The sequence below is a fragment of the Mirounga leonina genome, unplaced genomic scaffold (genome assembly GCF_011800145.1).
Source record: "Mirounga leonina isolate KUSES-001 unplaced genomic scaffold, KU_Mleo_1.0 Mir_91, whole genome shotgun sequence".
Classification (NCBI taxonomy): domain Eukaryota; kingdom Metazoa; phylum Chordata; class Mammalia; order Carnivora; family Phocidae; genus Mirounga; species Mirounga leonina.
In genome coordinates this window covers 34,957,109-34,972,283 of record NW_023270839.1, presented here as the reverse complement: position 1 = coordinate 34,972,283, position 15,175 = coordinate 34,957,109, and the positions used below count along the sequence as shown (strand labels likewise).

The 15,175-nt window shown below is 41.0% G+C and overlaps 1 long non-coding RNA gene across 2 annotated transcripts in view; it reads left to right on the top strand.

The window, feature by feature from the left end:
• The window catches only part of LOC118003095, a 307,841-nt gene that overhangs the window by 131,812 nt on the left and 160,854 nt on the right, over positions 1-15,175 (top strand). Inside the window, exon 6 of one of the 2 annotated variants that reach the window (XR_004677268.1) lies at positions 7,203-7,294. This is a non-coding gene — a long non-coding RNA (uncharacterized LOC118003095). Of the gene's footprint in view, positions 1-7,202; positions 9,833-15,175 lie in introns of those variants that run through there. The other variant, XR_004677267.1, reaches the window with a different exon arrangement.

Here is a 15,175-nt window from a genome sequence, read left to right as displayed (position 1 = left end):
CTTCCATATGTTCTTATGATAAGCCCCAGTGGCACCTGTCAACAGTGGAGCAACTGAGTGCTTATCAACAACAAATGTCGATGACAACATCCTGACACAGCTTCCTCAGTGTAAACAAATTCACCCTTAGATCAAAACAACTCTACTTAAGTCATAAACAAGTGGGTTTGAAATTATAACAAACCAATATCCAACATCTTTCCACTGCCTACACTGTCAAAAATGTTTATCATGTGTAACTCCTAGCTCTTAAGAAATAAACACATTTTGGATAAAACTTCTTGACATTCTCTAACCCTCTTTCCTGACATTGGCCAAATGTGAAAAGTCAGAGAAAAGATCACTTGCCTTTCTCCTCATCTGCCTAATGATGTAATAGTCTTCCAATCAGGAGACATATTTGAAATACTTCAATATGATGTCTTTCTGTTCTTTATTCTCTAGGTATCGTATTTGCCTTTCTACCTCCCTATCTTTCCAACTGTCTCTCCACCCATGTACCCGTCCACCTACATACCCATCTATTTAACAATAACACAAGGTTCTTTATAGTTTCCAAACTGTTTGTATTGTGGTCTTCTCACAGCAATATACTGAATGAAGGAAGAACATTTTCTGTATTTATGTGGCCTGGGCCCAATGAATATAAGAACAAAATGATTATGTACCTTACTTATCCTCCACTTTACTCCTCTTTCCTTTCAGATGCTCCCAGTCCCCAGCATACCCAATTCCTGTTCTTTTTTCCACATTACATGCTTATATTCTAGCCTTCTAGCCATGACCACAGGCAGCTTCTTAAAATTTACTACTTTAGCTCTTGTTCAAAGTCACACACAGACATTCTGCAAAACGCACTTCTGGGGGCTTGAAAATTTACAGCTACTGAAGTGTCTCATGCACCCTTTAGTAAAGAAATTAAGGAAAACTGGAATTTTCTTTTAATACTGGGGATTCCAGTTCCCTCTGATCGCAAATCTTTTCCATGGTAATTCTTCCCTTTCCTCCTTTTGTCTCATCTGTTGATGATAGGCGTCATTCATCATGCCAAAACTAATCCCTCCCCATCCTTTGAGCGTACACCCACGCACCCCTGAATTGCATATTGAATCTGCCCTCTGCTAGCTCCTTTCCTCTGCTCTACAACACATATGGGTGTCTACAGACCTGACAAATACCTTCTCTCTCAGCTCCTGCTAGTATTGCCACACACATTACCTGCTACTTCAACTTGCCCATCTTCTCACTCCTTAGCCCTTTGCAGTCTGGCTCACACCCTCACTGCTCTCCGGACTGCTCCTCTCCAGATTATCAGGGATCCAGCGCAGTGGCCTTTTGTTAAGACTTGCTATCCCCCCACCCCCAAAAAAGACTTACTGTCCTCAGCTCTTCTCTGAAACATTTAATGCCAGGTGAAGTTTGACAGAAGGAGATTCGATAGTTAAAGAAGAGTTTTTGGTAGGGAAAAGCTGCTAGTTGGCAAAGAGTTGGTTTACTTATGGTCATCTGGTCCTCAGTCTTATACCAGAAACTGGACTTTTTCTGTGTACCCAGAGATGAAAATAGCTTTGGGAATAGGTTGACACTCACGAAACTCCCAGGTGGTGTGGAGGGCCAAATTATTAACAATAATAAGGAAAACTTCTTTCTTTCCTGGCACTTAACACCTAACAAAGCTGCTTATAGTCACAGTATGCCCTCTAAGTATCAGCTGCAGTGTGCTGCAGTGGGATGGAAAGGCTGTGAAATCAAATAGACCTGGGATTGAATCTGACTCCCTCTTACTGGCTAATATCTAATTTTGGGGATGAGTTTAACTCAGTTTCTGCATCTATAAAAATAAGGATATTACCTGTTTTGGAGAAGTGATATACAATTTATCTGTAATTTACCAACATGTCACAGTAGTATCACGTACAAGGTGCCTGATGTCATCACCCTTATTACCGACAAACATTTGACCATTCAGGCCTGCCAGGCACAGTAGCTGACTAGGTTATAAACTGTGACTAGCGCCCTGGCCCTGTGCTCTAGAAGTCTTCAGTGTAGTGCAGATCGCAGAGATGCCCAGTCCAGCACAACGTAGCAACTTGCATGGAAATATGTCAAAGGCATTGGTTGTGCACAGAAGTACTGCTTATCTCAGTGGGTTTTCCCCTCTCGCCTTTGCTGGACTAACTTATGCCATTCTCTATATCTCAGGTGAAACATCACACTTTCCTCCGTGTGATTTGTTGCCATGTGCTCTGTACTTACTGTTTTATAGTATTCATCCTGCTACCTGCTACTTTAATGTCTGTTTCAGACTCTTAGCTCTACGAGGCCAAGGACTATCTCTGTCTTGTTCATTGCTATGTCCCCATGGCTAATATAGTGCCTGGCACATAGCAGGAGCTCAAGAAACTTGTAGTTGAATTGGGATCTATAAGGGATTTGGTGGGGTTGTATGAGGGAAGGATTGGAGATAAGTGAAAAGATTGTAGAGACAAGATAATGAAGAGCCTTTTCTGCTGTAAGGAGTTTGGACCTTATATAGCAAAGAATGGTGAACCATTGAAAGATTTTGAGCAAGGGATATGACCAATTTGGAGTTTACAAAAGTTCATCAAGGTACAATTTAGTGTATTGGGTATATATGTATGTGGGTGTGGGGAAAAACAGGCATCCAAGAGTTGAGTTAGGAAAATTTTGCTAGAGACCAGGTAAGGAATTTAGGTAAGACCCAAACCAAGGTAATAGCAGTGGGGACAAAGCAATCTGTTTGAGAGGTAGAATTAATGGGATTAAGTGAACAAGTAGATGTGAGAAGGAAGAAGAAAAAGTTTATGTTGACTTCTAAGTTTCTAGGTTTTATAGTGGATGGTGGGCGAAAATTTCATTGTAAACAAAAGATAAGCTTTGACATCAGACAGCTAGGATGTAACATCACAAGACGTTAGCCTTACTATTCCCATCTGTAAAGTAAAAATTTTAATATCTACGTTTTGGGGTGGGTATGATATGAAATGGCTGGCACTGAGCAGAGACAACACTTAAGTTAGTATGTTTGTCCCTCCCCTTCACCACCACCACCCACCCCCTGCCATAATCAGGCTCTGGCTAAAAGAGTAAAAGTAGATTTAATGAGGGAAGACAGGGAATTTGGTTTTGCACACTTTAAGTTTTAGACATCTTAGTTACATTTTGAATACACAATAAAAGGTCTTAAAACTGAAACTAGGTCCTACAACATGTCCTACAACATTTTAAGCCTCTACAGCTTAAGAGATTTTTCTTAGAGAAGTCATGAATTTTTTCCCTCTTTATAGACTTTTGCAACCTGTTTTGAATAGAACAAGTTGAAACAGGTTTGCCCTGTAGAATATTAAAAGAGCGTAGACTTCAGGGTAAGACCTGAAAGAGGGGAAATGTCTAATTCCGACTCAGATTCCTCAAGAGTGAAACGGATGGTTGTTATCCCTCAGGATGTGCAAGGATGAAATCCCTTGCAGTAGGACACCTACAATATACAGTCTGCACAGTTACTCAGTAAATGTTGATTTCTTTCCTTCATAATTTTAAATCACAACACAAATACTTAATATGTTTTAAGAACCACTTACTGTGTTTTAAGAACCACTTACTGTGGTATACTGATCTGCAGTCAGTATACACTCTTTCAGCCAAAATTCCATTTCCTGCAACTACAAAACAAAGATTGTTTATAATAATGTGTTGACCAAAGACAAGGTATTGATGGAATCAAAGGCCAACTCACTAACATTTGGGGCAAATTAGAATATTAAAATAAAAATGAATGTTAGAAATTTCAGTAGGAAGTTATCTCTTGGTTACCCAGAAAAATAATTTGTCACAGTGCCTCAGGACTCCTGAGCATTTTGCATGGTTGAAATTAGAGGGCATATTTACTTTGCTGCTAGTTTTATTTGGGGACATCATTTCTAACGTCATTCTTATCACAAGGGTACCTAATTTTGCAGAAGATACATGTTCCCAGCAGGAAGAGAAGAATAAATGTCTTTTTTAAGCTTCAGATCTTTTCATTTATAAAGTTATGAACAGTTATCAATTATTACTCTTCAGTTGCCAACTCCTGTTTGAATCCATAGTGACAAAGAAGTCGGCAGTTTGTATGTGAAGTTTTTACAAACTTAAATTCCTAGGGTAAGAGTCAAATTGAACAATAGATGCTGCAAAATGATGCCATTATATTTTTTAAAACAAACAAAGAATATTTATTTGATAGTTAGAACTCTGGCATTTTAACTGGACTCTTATATAAACAAGCAACCTTATTTAACCAATATTTTATGTTGTGGTGAGAATTACAAGTCTATTTTTAGAGGAGGAATTTCAGGAAGCATTAGGCATTCCCTCTATCAGATTAGTCTGATTCCTGAGCTTGTGTTCTTTCTAATATATCACAGGTTAAATCTGTTTAAACTTGTTCTCTTTAAAACAGGTTTCAGATGTCTGCGTGTGTGTGTGTACATGAGTGTGAGCAATGGTGTGGCAGGCCAACGTATCAAAATAGCCCTTTTTATGAATAGATTCAGTTGAGTAAATTTGAGGAAAATGGATAGTGTTTTTCAAAAGACTAAGTTGTAAAAGTAAATCTAAGACGGTGATTTCTGTGAAAAGACATTCTTGGTTTGAAATGGGATAAATGGCCTAATTTTCTTACTCTTATTAGTAACATAATACTGTGGTCGCCGTTTTGTGAACTGACATGACCCTGATACAGGAGAGTAGATGGGGATGGGTGAAGGATTCTCTACAACAAAGGTTGGCAATTTTGGAAGAGGTATCAGAAATGGCCCATAAACTTTGACTTTATTTGTGATATTAAGTAGTTGAGTAACTTGAGTAGTAAACAGAAAAGTCAATATGAAATATGACACCAGTGTGTGATCTCACTCCTTACATATTACTATCTTTTACTTCCTCTATAATTAAGGTGGCCTACTGCCCTGGTTGGCTTGGGACTTTCCTGGTTTTAGCACTGAAAGTTTACCTCAGTCCCAGGCAAATAGCAATGACCAGTCACCCTAATTATAATCCTAGATATAAAGTAGCCAGTGGCTTTTAATTTTTTTTAGAGATTTTATTTATTTATTTGAGAGAGAGAGCGCGAGCATGAGCAGGGGGGAAGAACAGAGGGAGAGGGAGAAGCACACTCCCCGCTGAGCAGCGAGCCCGATGTGGGGCTTGCAGGCCTCGAGTCCAGGACCTCAGGATCATGACCAAGCCGAAGGCAGATGCTTAACCAACTGAGCCACCCAGACGCCCGCCAGTGGCTTTTAAAAAGCATTTAGAATATTATCCAAAATCTCTTTTTGGAAAAAGATAGGATAACATGCAATATTTTTTCCTTTGGTGTGAGGGGAGGGGCAGGGTTACTAAAGAACAGTAATTCATTTGAATTTGGCACTTTATATCAAAATAGATGACATCATATTTTCTTTTCAAATCTAAATATTCCTGATTTTTTAAAAAGATTTTTATGTATTTGAGAGAGAGAGTGAGTGAGTGAGAGAGAGAACACAAGCAGAGGGAGGGGCCGAGGGAGAGGAAGAAGCAGACTCCCTGAAGGGAGCCCGATGTGGGGCTCGTTGAGGGGCTCGATCCCAGGACCCCGGAATCATGGTCTGAGCAGAAGGCGGATGGATGCTTAACCAGCTGAGCCACCCAGGCATCCCTACATATTCCTGGTTTTGAATCAGGAATTATCTATAAGTCTCCTTCCCTTGCCACTTCTATTTGTTCTTATGATCTCACTTTCCCATGAAGGATAGCTCAGGATATAAACTTAATAAAGCAACTAAGATGGGCAGTTGAACTGCTTAAAGAAAACCAATGTTGTAGGCAGCTAATCTTTAATTCTCTGCGAAACTTGTTGCCCCTCATCAAACCTGAGACCCCTAAAAGCAACGTGCTTAAACTGGACTCTGAAGAGACCTCTTCAGTTTGGCAATGAAGTGGTCAAATCACCTTTGCCGGTGATTTTCAACTACTGACATGAACTGCTCCCATCCATGTCTGCTCTGAGTCCCAGCTGCAGTTCTCTCCCTCATTGTGGATCACTGCTACAGAGCAGAATCCCTGGCAGGCACTCTGTTCAGAGCCACCGCCGGCTGGGAGTTACGGGGCTTTATGATCCAGTATTGCTGGCTTGCCCTGTTCTTCCCAGCTGTCGATGCAGCACTAAGGGCAAAAGGTGACTAGGTCACTTCTACTCCACCTGCTTCTGCTGTTGTTTCTTTTAAATCCTCTTAAATGGACTTTTAAGTGTAAACTTTGCAACCACGTCCTGGCCAAAGAACAACCTTAGAGGCCTCTGCAGCCTGGCTTTGGGTGGGAATCCCAGACCGTCCTGATTCCTGTTCACGAGCTCTCACTAATCTGGCAACCACGTGGTTAGTGCCAGTGTTAACCGCGTGGACTTGTCAGGGTGTTCCTTTGCCCAAAGGCTGCAGGAGGTTGACAGCTGGAACCACTGAAGTCTGAATTTCTCCTATCCAGGGACAAATGAGGAAGTCAGAAATTTCTCCTTGGCTGTACTTAAGATGCTAAAGCTGGGATGGGCTTTAGAAATCCGCTAGCCAGAAATCACAGAAGTTACCTTTAAGACTGGACAGGTTGCTGTGTCACAACTTACCCCTTTTATAGTGAAAGCTGCGATGATATAGTGACTGTAAGCAAGGACAGTGGAGCTAGTCTGCCTGGGTTTAATTCCTGGCTCCCCCACTTATTAGCTGTGTGACCTGGGATTAACTTCTCTCTCACTGTCCATCTGTAACATAAGAATAATAATAGTATCTACCTCAGACGGTTATTTCCGAAAGCCAAATGAGTCAATATCTGTAAAACACATAGAATAGTGCCTGGGAGAAAGAGCTACATAATCTTTAGCTGATATTAGTAGTATTAGTTACAAACCCACCAGCTCATCACATAACCTGTTGTGGGCCTCAGTTCTTGGGATAACATTCATAAGGTTTGCCATTATTAATCAGCATTACTATAATGGACTCAATGTTTATGGCCCCTCAAAATGGATATGTTGAAATACTAACCCCCATAGTGATGATTTTAGGAGGTGAGGTTTTGGGAGGTGATTAGGTCTTGAGGGTAGAGCCCTCTTCAATGGGAATAGCGCCTTTATAAAAGGAACTGAGAGAGCTCTCCTTCTGCCATGTTAGGACACAGTGAGCCATCTGCAGCCTGGAAGAGGGCTCCCACCACAACCTAACCATGTTGGCACCCTGATCTTGCTCTTCCAGCCTCCAGAACTGTGAGTGATAAATTCTGTCATTTATAAGCCACTGAGTCTTTGGTACTTTGTTGTGGTAGCCTGAACAAACTAAGACAGTTGCCAATATTTTTGATCTGCTAGCAACGAGCCCAGTTCTAAATAAATATTTTACAGATATTATCTCATATAAACTATATAAACCTCATTGAAATTGGTGCTGTCATTATCTTCATTCTACCTGGGAAGAAACTGAGGCTCAGGCAAGCTAAATGTGATGCCAAGTTCACCAGGTAGTAAATGACAGCTGGACTCACACCCAGATGTGATTTTGGATATGAGCTAGTACCATTAATGGCTTGAGACTTTAGAGGCTAGTAAGATGGGGGTGAATTTATTTTGCATGTGGGAGGAATGCGAATCCTTGAGGGCTGACCTTGGTAGATTAAATAGTCCCTCAGTGATACTAGGTCCTAATCCCTGGAACCTGTGAACATTACCGAATATGGTAAAAAGGACATTGCAGGTGTGATTAAATCAAGGATCTTGAGATCAGGAGATTATCCCGAATTTTCCAGGTGGGTTCTAAATGCAATCCTATTATTTCCTTATAAGAGGCAGAGGGAGATTTGCACACAGAAAAAGAGAAGGCAGTGTGATCACAGAGGTAGAGATTGAAAGGATGTGATCACAAGGAAGCCAAAAATATTGGCAGCCACCAGAAGTTGGAGGGGCAAGGAACAGATTCTCCTCCTGAGCCTCTTGAGAGAGTGTGGTCTTTGTGTCACCTTGATTTCCACCCAGTGATACTGATTTCAGACTTTCGAAGTGTGAGAATAAATTTCTGTTGTTTTGAGACACCAAATTTGTGATAATTTGTTGCAGCAGCCTCAGGAAACTAATACAGCTGACCCTCAAACAACAGGGCTTTGAACCCCACAGATCCACTTATATGGAGATTTTTTTTTCAATAAATACACGTATAATACTGCAAATGTATTTTCTCTGTTCTTTTTTTCCCTAGCTTACTTTATTGTAAGAATACAGTATACGATACATATGACATACAAAATATATGTTAATTGTTTATGTTATCGGTAAGGCTTCCAGTCAACAGTAGGCTATTAGTAAAGTTTTGGGGCGTCAAAAGTTATACTCGGATTTTTTACTGCATGGGGGAAAGGGAGTGTTGACGGCCCCCAACCTCCCCACTGTTCAAGGGTCACCTGTACAAATCGTAATTAACATTTGGATTTCTGCCTTTTTAAATATAATTCCAAGGGTGTGGATGTTGAATAAAGCTTCCTACATGTGCACAGTTATGCTTAAATGAGGACCAAATCTTTTCTTTTCCACCGAAAGCAGTGGTTACCAAACTTAGCTGAACACTGGAATCCCCTGGGGAGATTAAAATTCCTGAATATCCAGCCACAACAGACCAATTACATCAGAATCTCTGGAGGTGGGACCCAGGCATAAATTCTTTTTAAAGCTCCCAGGTGATTCCAAGGTACAGCATGTTTGGGAACCACTGATTTAGAGAGAAGTAAGAAGCAGCTCTCTATCTCTGCTTGGATCTCTTCCTGCAATTCTAGGTGTGAATTTCCAAGTGCCTTGCTAAGTGTCCTCATCTGGTCACCACGTTACCTCAAGCTAAATATATCAGGAACAGAGCTCATTCTGTTCTCTCTGCAAACTTGTTCCCTGTTCTGTGCACCCAGTGTGGGTACTGATACCACCAGCTTCTATATCATCTTGGCACCATGTGACTCCTCACTCTCTTCTTCCCGCCTCTCTGCCTCACCTCCAGACGTACTTCTCCCAGCTGAGGACTTGAGGGGCCTTTGAGGTGGGGTGGAGGGGACAAGTGGACTCCAAATTGAAACCTTTCCCACTGTCCTTTAGAGCTACTGCTTTTAAAAAATATCTGATTAATGAATTAAAGTTCTATGAAAGATAGCATTGGGAAAAATGGGTTCTGCTTAAAAAATGGAAAAAGAAATGACAATAGTATAGCTGCATTATGCGTCCTGTGTCTTAAACAGAAGACCTGTATTTTCATGGGAACTGTAATATGGGGAGCTGCTTGGAATGGTAAACCTGATAGCTTACTATGTCCAGGCAAACTGCAACAGGGAAGCTGTAGGCAGAGGCCAGACACCAAAAAAAAAGAGCCATAAGAAGTCTCAAGGGAAAGGCAGGGCATATCTTCAAAGCCAGAAGCTACTCCGTACTACAGAACTAGGAGACATTTCTTTCTTTTCACATATCAGTATACCAAAGTTCAGAAAGATTCAGACACTTGTCCAAGATCACACAGCTAATAAATTGTGGCTTGTAGATTTGAATCTGGATCTTGCTCATCCCAAGGCCCCCAGGCTTAAACTCTTAGTTTGATCTACTACATCCTCCCCAGTGTTTCTTAAATTTTAGTGTGTGTAAGAATCACGTGGACTGTTAAAGATGCCAGTTCTGAGGCCCAGCAGCTGGGAGCTGATACAAAAGGTCCAAAGTGGGGTCCAGGCACTTGTGTTTTTTAAACCAGCATCTGAGGTGATTCTCGTGTAAGCAGGATACAGACCACGCTCTGAAAAACCTGGCATAGGATTTGTGCATGGGCAAGATGTCCTTGGCTTTACCCCTATTTTTATTGCAGCATTATTTATAATAGCCAAGATATAGAAGCAACCCAAGTGTCCATGTGTAGATGAATGGATAAAGAAGATGTGGTGTATATGTATACACAATGGAATATTACTCAGCCATAAAAAGAATGAAACATGGGTGGACCTAGAGGGTATAATGCTAAGTGAAATAAGTCTGTCAGAGAAAGACAAATACCATCTGATTTCACTAATGTGGAATTTAAGAAACAAAATAAACGAACCAAGAAAAAGACCAAACAAACAAACAAACAAAAAGAGAAAGAGAGAGAGAAAGAAACAAACAAAAAACAAACCAGACTCTTAAAAGCAGAGAACAAACTGGTGGTTACCAGAGGGGGGTGGGTGGAGGGATGGGTGAAATAGGTGATGGGGATTAAGAGTACACTCATCTTGATGAGCAATGAGTAATAGACAGAATTGTTGAATCACTATATTATATACCTGAAACTAATATAACATTGTATGTTAACTATACTTCAAAAAAAGAAAAAATGCCCTTGGCTTCAAGAACCTGTTGAAACAGTTGGAGACAATGAGAAGCTTATGCCCCCCTTTCCAGAAAGTGGCTTTTTGGGCTTAGGTTGGCTACAGGGTTGGAGGACTGGGCTTCTGTTAACATTCCAGTGAGATTTTACCAAGGGCAGGAGTAGCTGCCCGGGAACACCTGGTTCCTTGTCAACCTCCTAAATCCTATAGATCTTACATTCTGTAGAGTGAGTGAAATGATTTTAACATTGTCAAGAGGACCCAGTTTTAGGGTCAGATTTTGCAAGAATAGCCAAATGCTGCTGCAGTGGCTGTCAGCCTTGTCCCCTTTGCAGCCTGCCTGAAAGAGAGCATTATAGACTCACTTATCTGTTGATCTGGCTCTGAGCTACAGGATGCCTTCTGCTACCGAGGCTCATAATAGCAGCTTTGAAGTCCAGTGCAAGTGTGAATTTATTGTTTTGTAAAGACCAGATTCCTGAACAGGTCATAAATTACCTTGTTAGACAAAGGCTTCTGGGGAAATGTAATGTGTTGAAATCCTTCAGTGGGTGATTATCCTAACACATTGCTGGCAGAGCAAATAACTGGCACTCACACACCAAAACCCAACAGCTGCCAAACTCCAGAGAAGCTGCAGCTAGGCTAAGCTTTGAAATCTTAGTTAACCTTTTTCCTAGGTGAGAAAGTGGAGAAAAAAGAGAAAGAATAGCAATTTTAAAAAAAATTGGCTTTACATTCCTGATCTTGTTTAGGAAAAGTCTGTTTTGGGACACCTGGGTGGCTCAGTGGTTAAGTAACTGCCTTTGGCTCAGGTCACGATCCCAGGGTCCTGGGATCAAGTCCCGCATCGGGCTCCCTGATCAGCAGTGAGTCTGTTTCTCCCTCTTCCTCTGACCCTCTGCCCACTTGTGCTCACTCTCTCTCTCTCTCTCTCTCAAATAAAGAAAATTAAAAAAAAAAAAAAAAAAAAAGGAAAAGTCTGTTTTGGGAAACCAATGAAATATAGCTGATTACTGTTAAAAGGATTTTGGTGGCATTATTCTCCTGGATTTCAAGAAGATCTCTTTTCATCTTTGGAGCATTGTCTTTTCTGTGCTCATACCTTTCCTATTTCTGTAGGTGACCTTCCCAGAGTTATAACTGGCATAATTAGCTCTTTGACACAGGTCACTGATTGGTCATTATCTGATGATTCTTAGGGCCACCTCTCTTCTCTCCAGGCCTGGTATGAAATATCAGCCTCTGTTAGGAACTTCATCATTCTGTCTTACCTCCTACAATAGAGTTTTTGCAATTTCTAGCTAGATGGAAGGCCTTGAGTAGATTCTAAATGCAAACTGAAGATAAAATCAGATCAAAATTTGGATTATGAACTTTCTTTTAGAGTAATATTTTTAAATGTGCATTGCAGGGAATTTAGATAATACTGAAAATACACAGAAGAAAAATAAGAACTACCCCAAAGCCCATCACCCAGAAGAGCCATAATTTACATTTTGGCTTAAAAATGGGCTTACACTGAATGTATTGCTTTGTAACCTGCTTTTCCACACAGCTAGATATCATAGTCAATGTCATTGAAACATCTTTTCCAATGACTACAAAGTAGACCTACTCCTAAGTTTGTTGGTTAGAAGATGGTGCTAGTATTCCCCAAGTACTTATTTGGTTAAGGGATATGGAAGATAATTGCCTTCTTCTCTGTGGGTCAAGAGCATTATTCATTTGTTCAGTATTTATTGAGTACTTACTATGTTTCAGACACTGTTCAAGATGCTAGGGATACCACCTGAATAGTACAGACAAAAATCCCTGTCCTAAAGCACCATGGGAATATAAGAGTACACTTTTTAAAAAATTGCTGAATTCCTTTTAATATTGACGATTTGGGTTGATTACACCAAACACCCATCAAATAAAGGCCACTGATAGTATATAAAATCTTCAGGAATTAATGTTAGTCACCATAGAATAGCATGTTTTTTGTTTACACTCTATTTTAGCACAGGACCTGGTACATAGTAAGTGCTCAATAAATACTGGTTGAATGAATTTATGAGTACGTATCTCCCACATAATTGAAGTTGGTTTGCTTGTCAAAAGTTTAGGACTTCTTCCTGGAATTCAGGAAGGGAAATAAAAGCTAAATGCTATGGTGGCTCTTGTCTCCTTGGACATTTGTCCACAAAGGAGAGGACAAATTAAATCAGATAGCCTTGTCAAGAGTTGCCTCTAAGCCCGAGTTTTCTCCTCATGGGCAGAGTGCTATACTCAAGTTCTAGAGACCTTCATATCATGGCATTGCAACATGCCCTCAGGAAAAGGAGGGGGCTAGGTGAGCCGTACATTGTTCAGACATTTTCAGGCAAGGAAAGAGAACCAGCTTATTAATCTCAGCAGCAAAGGAAACAGTTCTTTGCGTAGAATTGTGGGCTTTGGGGAATGCATTAATGTATGTGCTGTCCCAGAGCAAGACGTAGGTTTGATGTATGTGGTATTCAGAGACTCAGAAACTGGAAAAAACAGAGATTAGATCAAGTTCTTTTCACTTATTTGATTTGTGTCTGATGCCTACATTTTGACAGATAATTAGCGGGTCATATAGAGTACCTGGAAGGCACTGAAATATTACAACTTACGGGTAGCCAGCTCCAGATGGTAGACTATATGTTAAGAGTCATCCCGAAGTTGGATTGCCAGATCTCTGACACTTGGAAAAAATGATCATAGAAGATGTTTGAATTTGCTTTAAGGCAGGACCTAATAAATACGTGTGCATTGTGGGAACTGAAGCAGTAAATCTGTTATTTTTGCTAAGAACTAGCAAACTCTGAGAACAGAATGGGGTGAGAGGAAGGATCTGCTGAATTAGAGAGGGTGGAATAAAATATGTAAATGACACTGAAAGAAATGTTAATGAAGCAGAGCTGGTTTCTGTAGGTAAGGGGTTTTTGGCCTCTAGAAGGGATGTAGGAAAGATGGCTAGTGGTTTGATGGTCAGGGTTGCTTTTATAGAAGAGGAAGACCCACTGAGAGTTTGTTTCGGGTCTGTTTTATGTCTGCTCTCCCTTGACTTTTGTACAACGTTGGGCAGCAATAATCAACTTCTATGTAGAAAAGGGGAGTGGTGCCTGAGTCCCACAATTGGAATTCAGGCCTGGGGCTTGTGCTCCAGACCTTTTATTCTGTACCCAGCTCTTTGAGGGCATACCCTGGCCCCACAGGCCTGGGTTTAACCCTGGGACTTTGCCACTTAATTGCACTATTACTTGGGCAAGTTACTCACCTCTCAGTTTGACAAGGAAAACTTCAAGGGAAATGTTCTCTTCTCAGTAGAAACCCACAGATGATGATTAGGAAAGCAGACTTTCTTCAGATGAAATGACTTTTAGAAATTCTATTCCTGGGGCGCCTGGGTGGCTCAGTTGGTTAAGCGACTACCTTCAGCTCAGGTCATGATCCTGGAGTCCCTGGATCGAGTCCCGCATCTGGCTCCCTGCTCGGCAGGGAGTCTGCTTCTCCCTCTGACCCTCCCCCCTCTCATGTGCTCTCTCTCATTCTCTCTCTCTCAAATAAATAAATAAAATCTTTAAAAAAAAAAGAAAAGAAAAGAAATTCTATTCCTGTTTAAATTTGTAGGAATGCATATCCGACTCTAGGCCTCCTTGTACCTACCCATGTGGCTCTTTCACAAACATCTCAAATTCACTGTGTTGAGAACATTCCCCATGCACATCATAAATGCATCTGGGTCCTTCAGTGCTGTCCAGTGCCATCGCCACATGCTGGTCGACTGCAAGCTCCAGGATAGTAATGGTGTTGACTTCATTCATTACTGGACTCACAGTGCCTGGCACAGTGCCTGGCATATTGCAGGCACTCAGTGTCTGCTTCATGAATGAAGAATTGACTCCTTCTCTCTTTAGGTTCTCCTTTTTCTAGGATCTCCACAAACTATCACAGAACTGAAATACAAATCCCATGGATTACCTACTTAAATATCTTAGATGGCTTCCCATTGTAGGAAAGAAAATGTGTGGAGACCCTCCCAATATGAACTCTGCTTGCCTTCCTTACCTCATCTTGTGCTGATCCCCGTGGCCCTTCTCTGAGCTCCAGCTGAATAGAAACAGCCTAGTCTTCCTCCGCATGCCATGCCTTTACACCTCTGTGCTTTCCTGCATTTCTCATTCAGGCTAGAGACCAATTTGTGAGGAACAAGAAGATGCCTATTCACACCCCTCAAAAAAAAAAAAAAAAAAAAGCCCTGAGAGTTTCTCAATGATGGTTAGCGTCAAAATCATGTTAGCCTCTGTATTTTTTAGATGAGATGGTCATGCAGATGCATTGTGGGGAGATGCATTTGTCAAGAGGGAAATATTCATTTATTTGAGTAGACCTGTCGAGGTTACCTTTAAAGATAAATGAAACTTTTACTGTTAGGGAAAAAACCTTAAATATAATCACTGTGCTGGAATATCCACACATGTAGGAAGCTCATATTCTGCCTTCAGTCGTATCTTATCTGGGAATAGAAACAGTTTTGGAACCAGTTATAGTTCTGTTCCTCAAAGAGGGGCATATGTTGAGGTGACTTGGGGATGGGAGTAGTGTAGTTAAGAGAGTGGCTGGGAGAGCTTCTCCAGGAAACTTCTGGAAGAGAGTTATAGAAGACCAGGAAGAAGAGTGAATGGGGATAAGAGGCCTAAACTCTGCTCAGGTCTTAGCCTTCTGGCTTGTGATCCACCTCGAGATGTGAGCTCAGGTT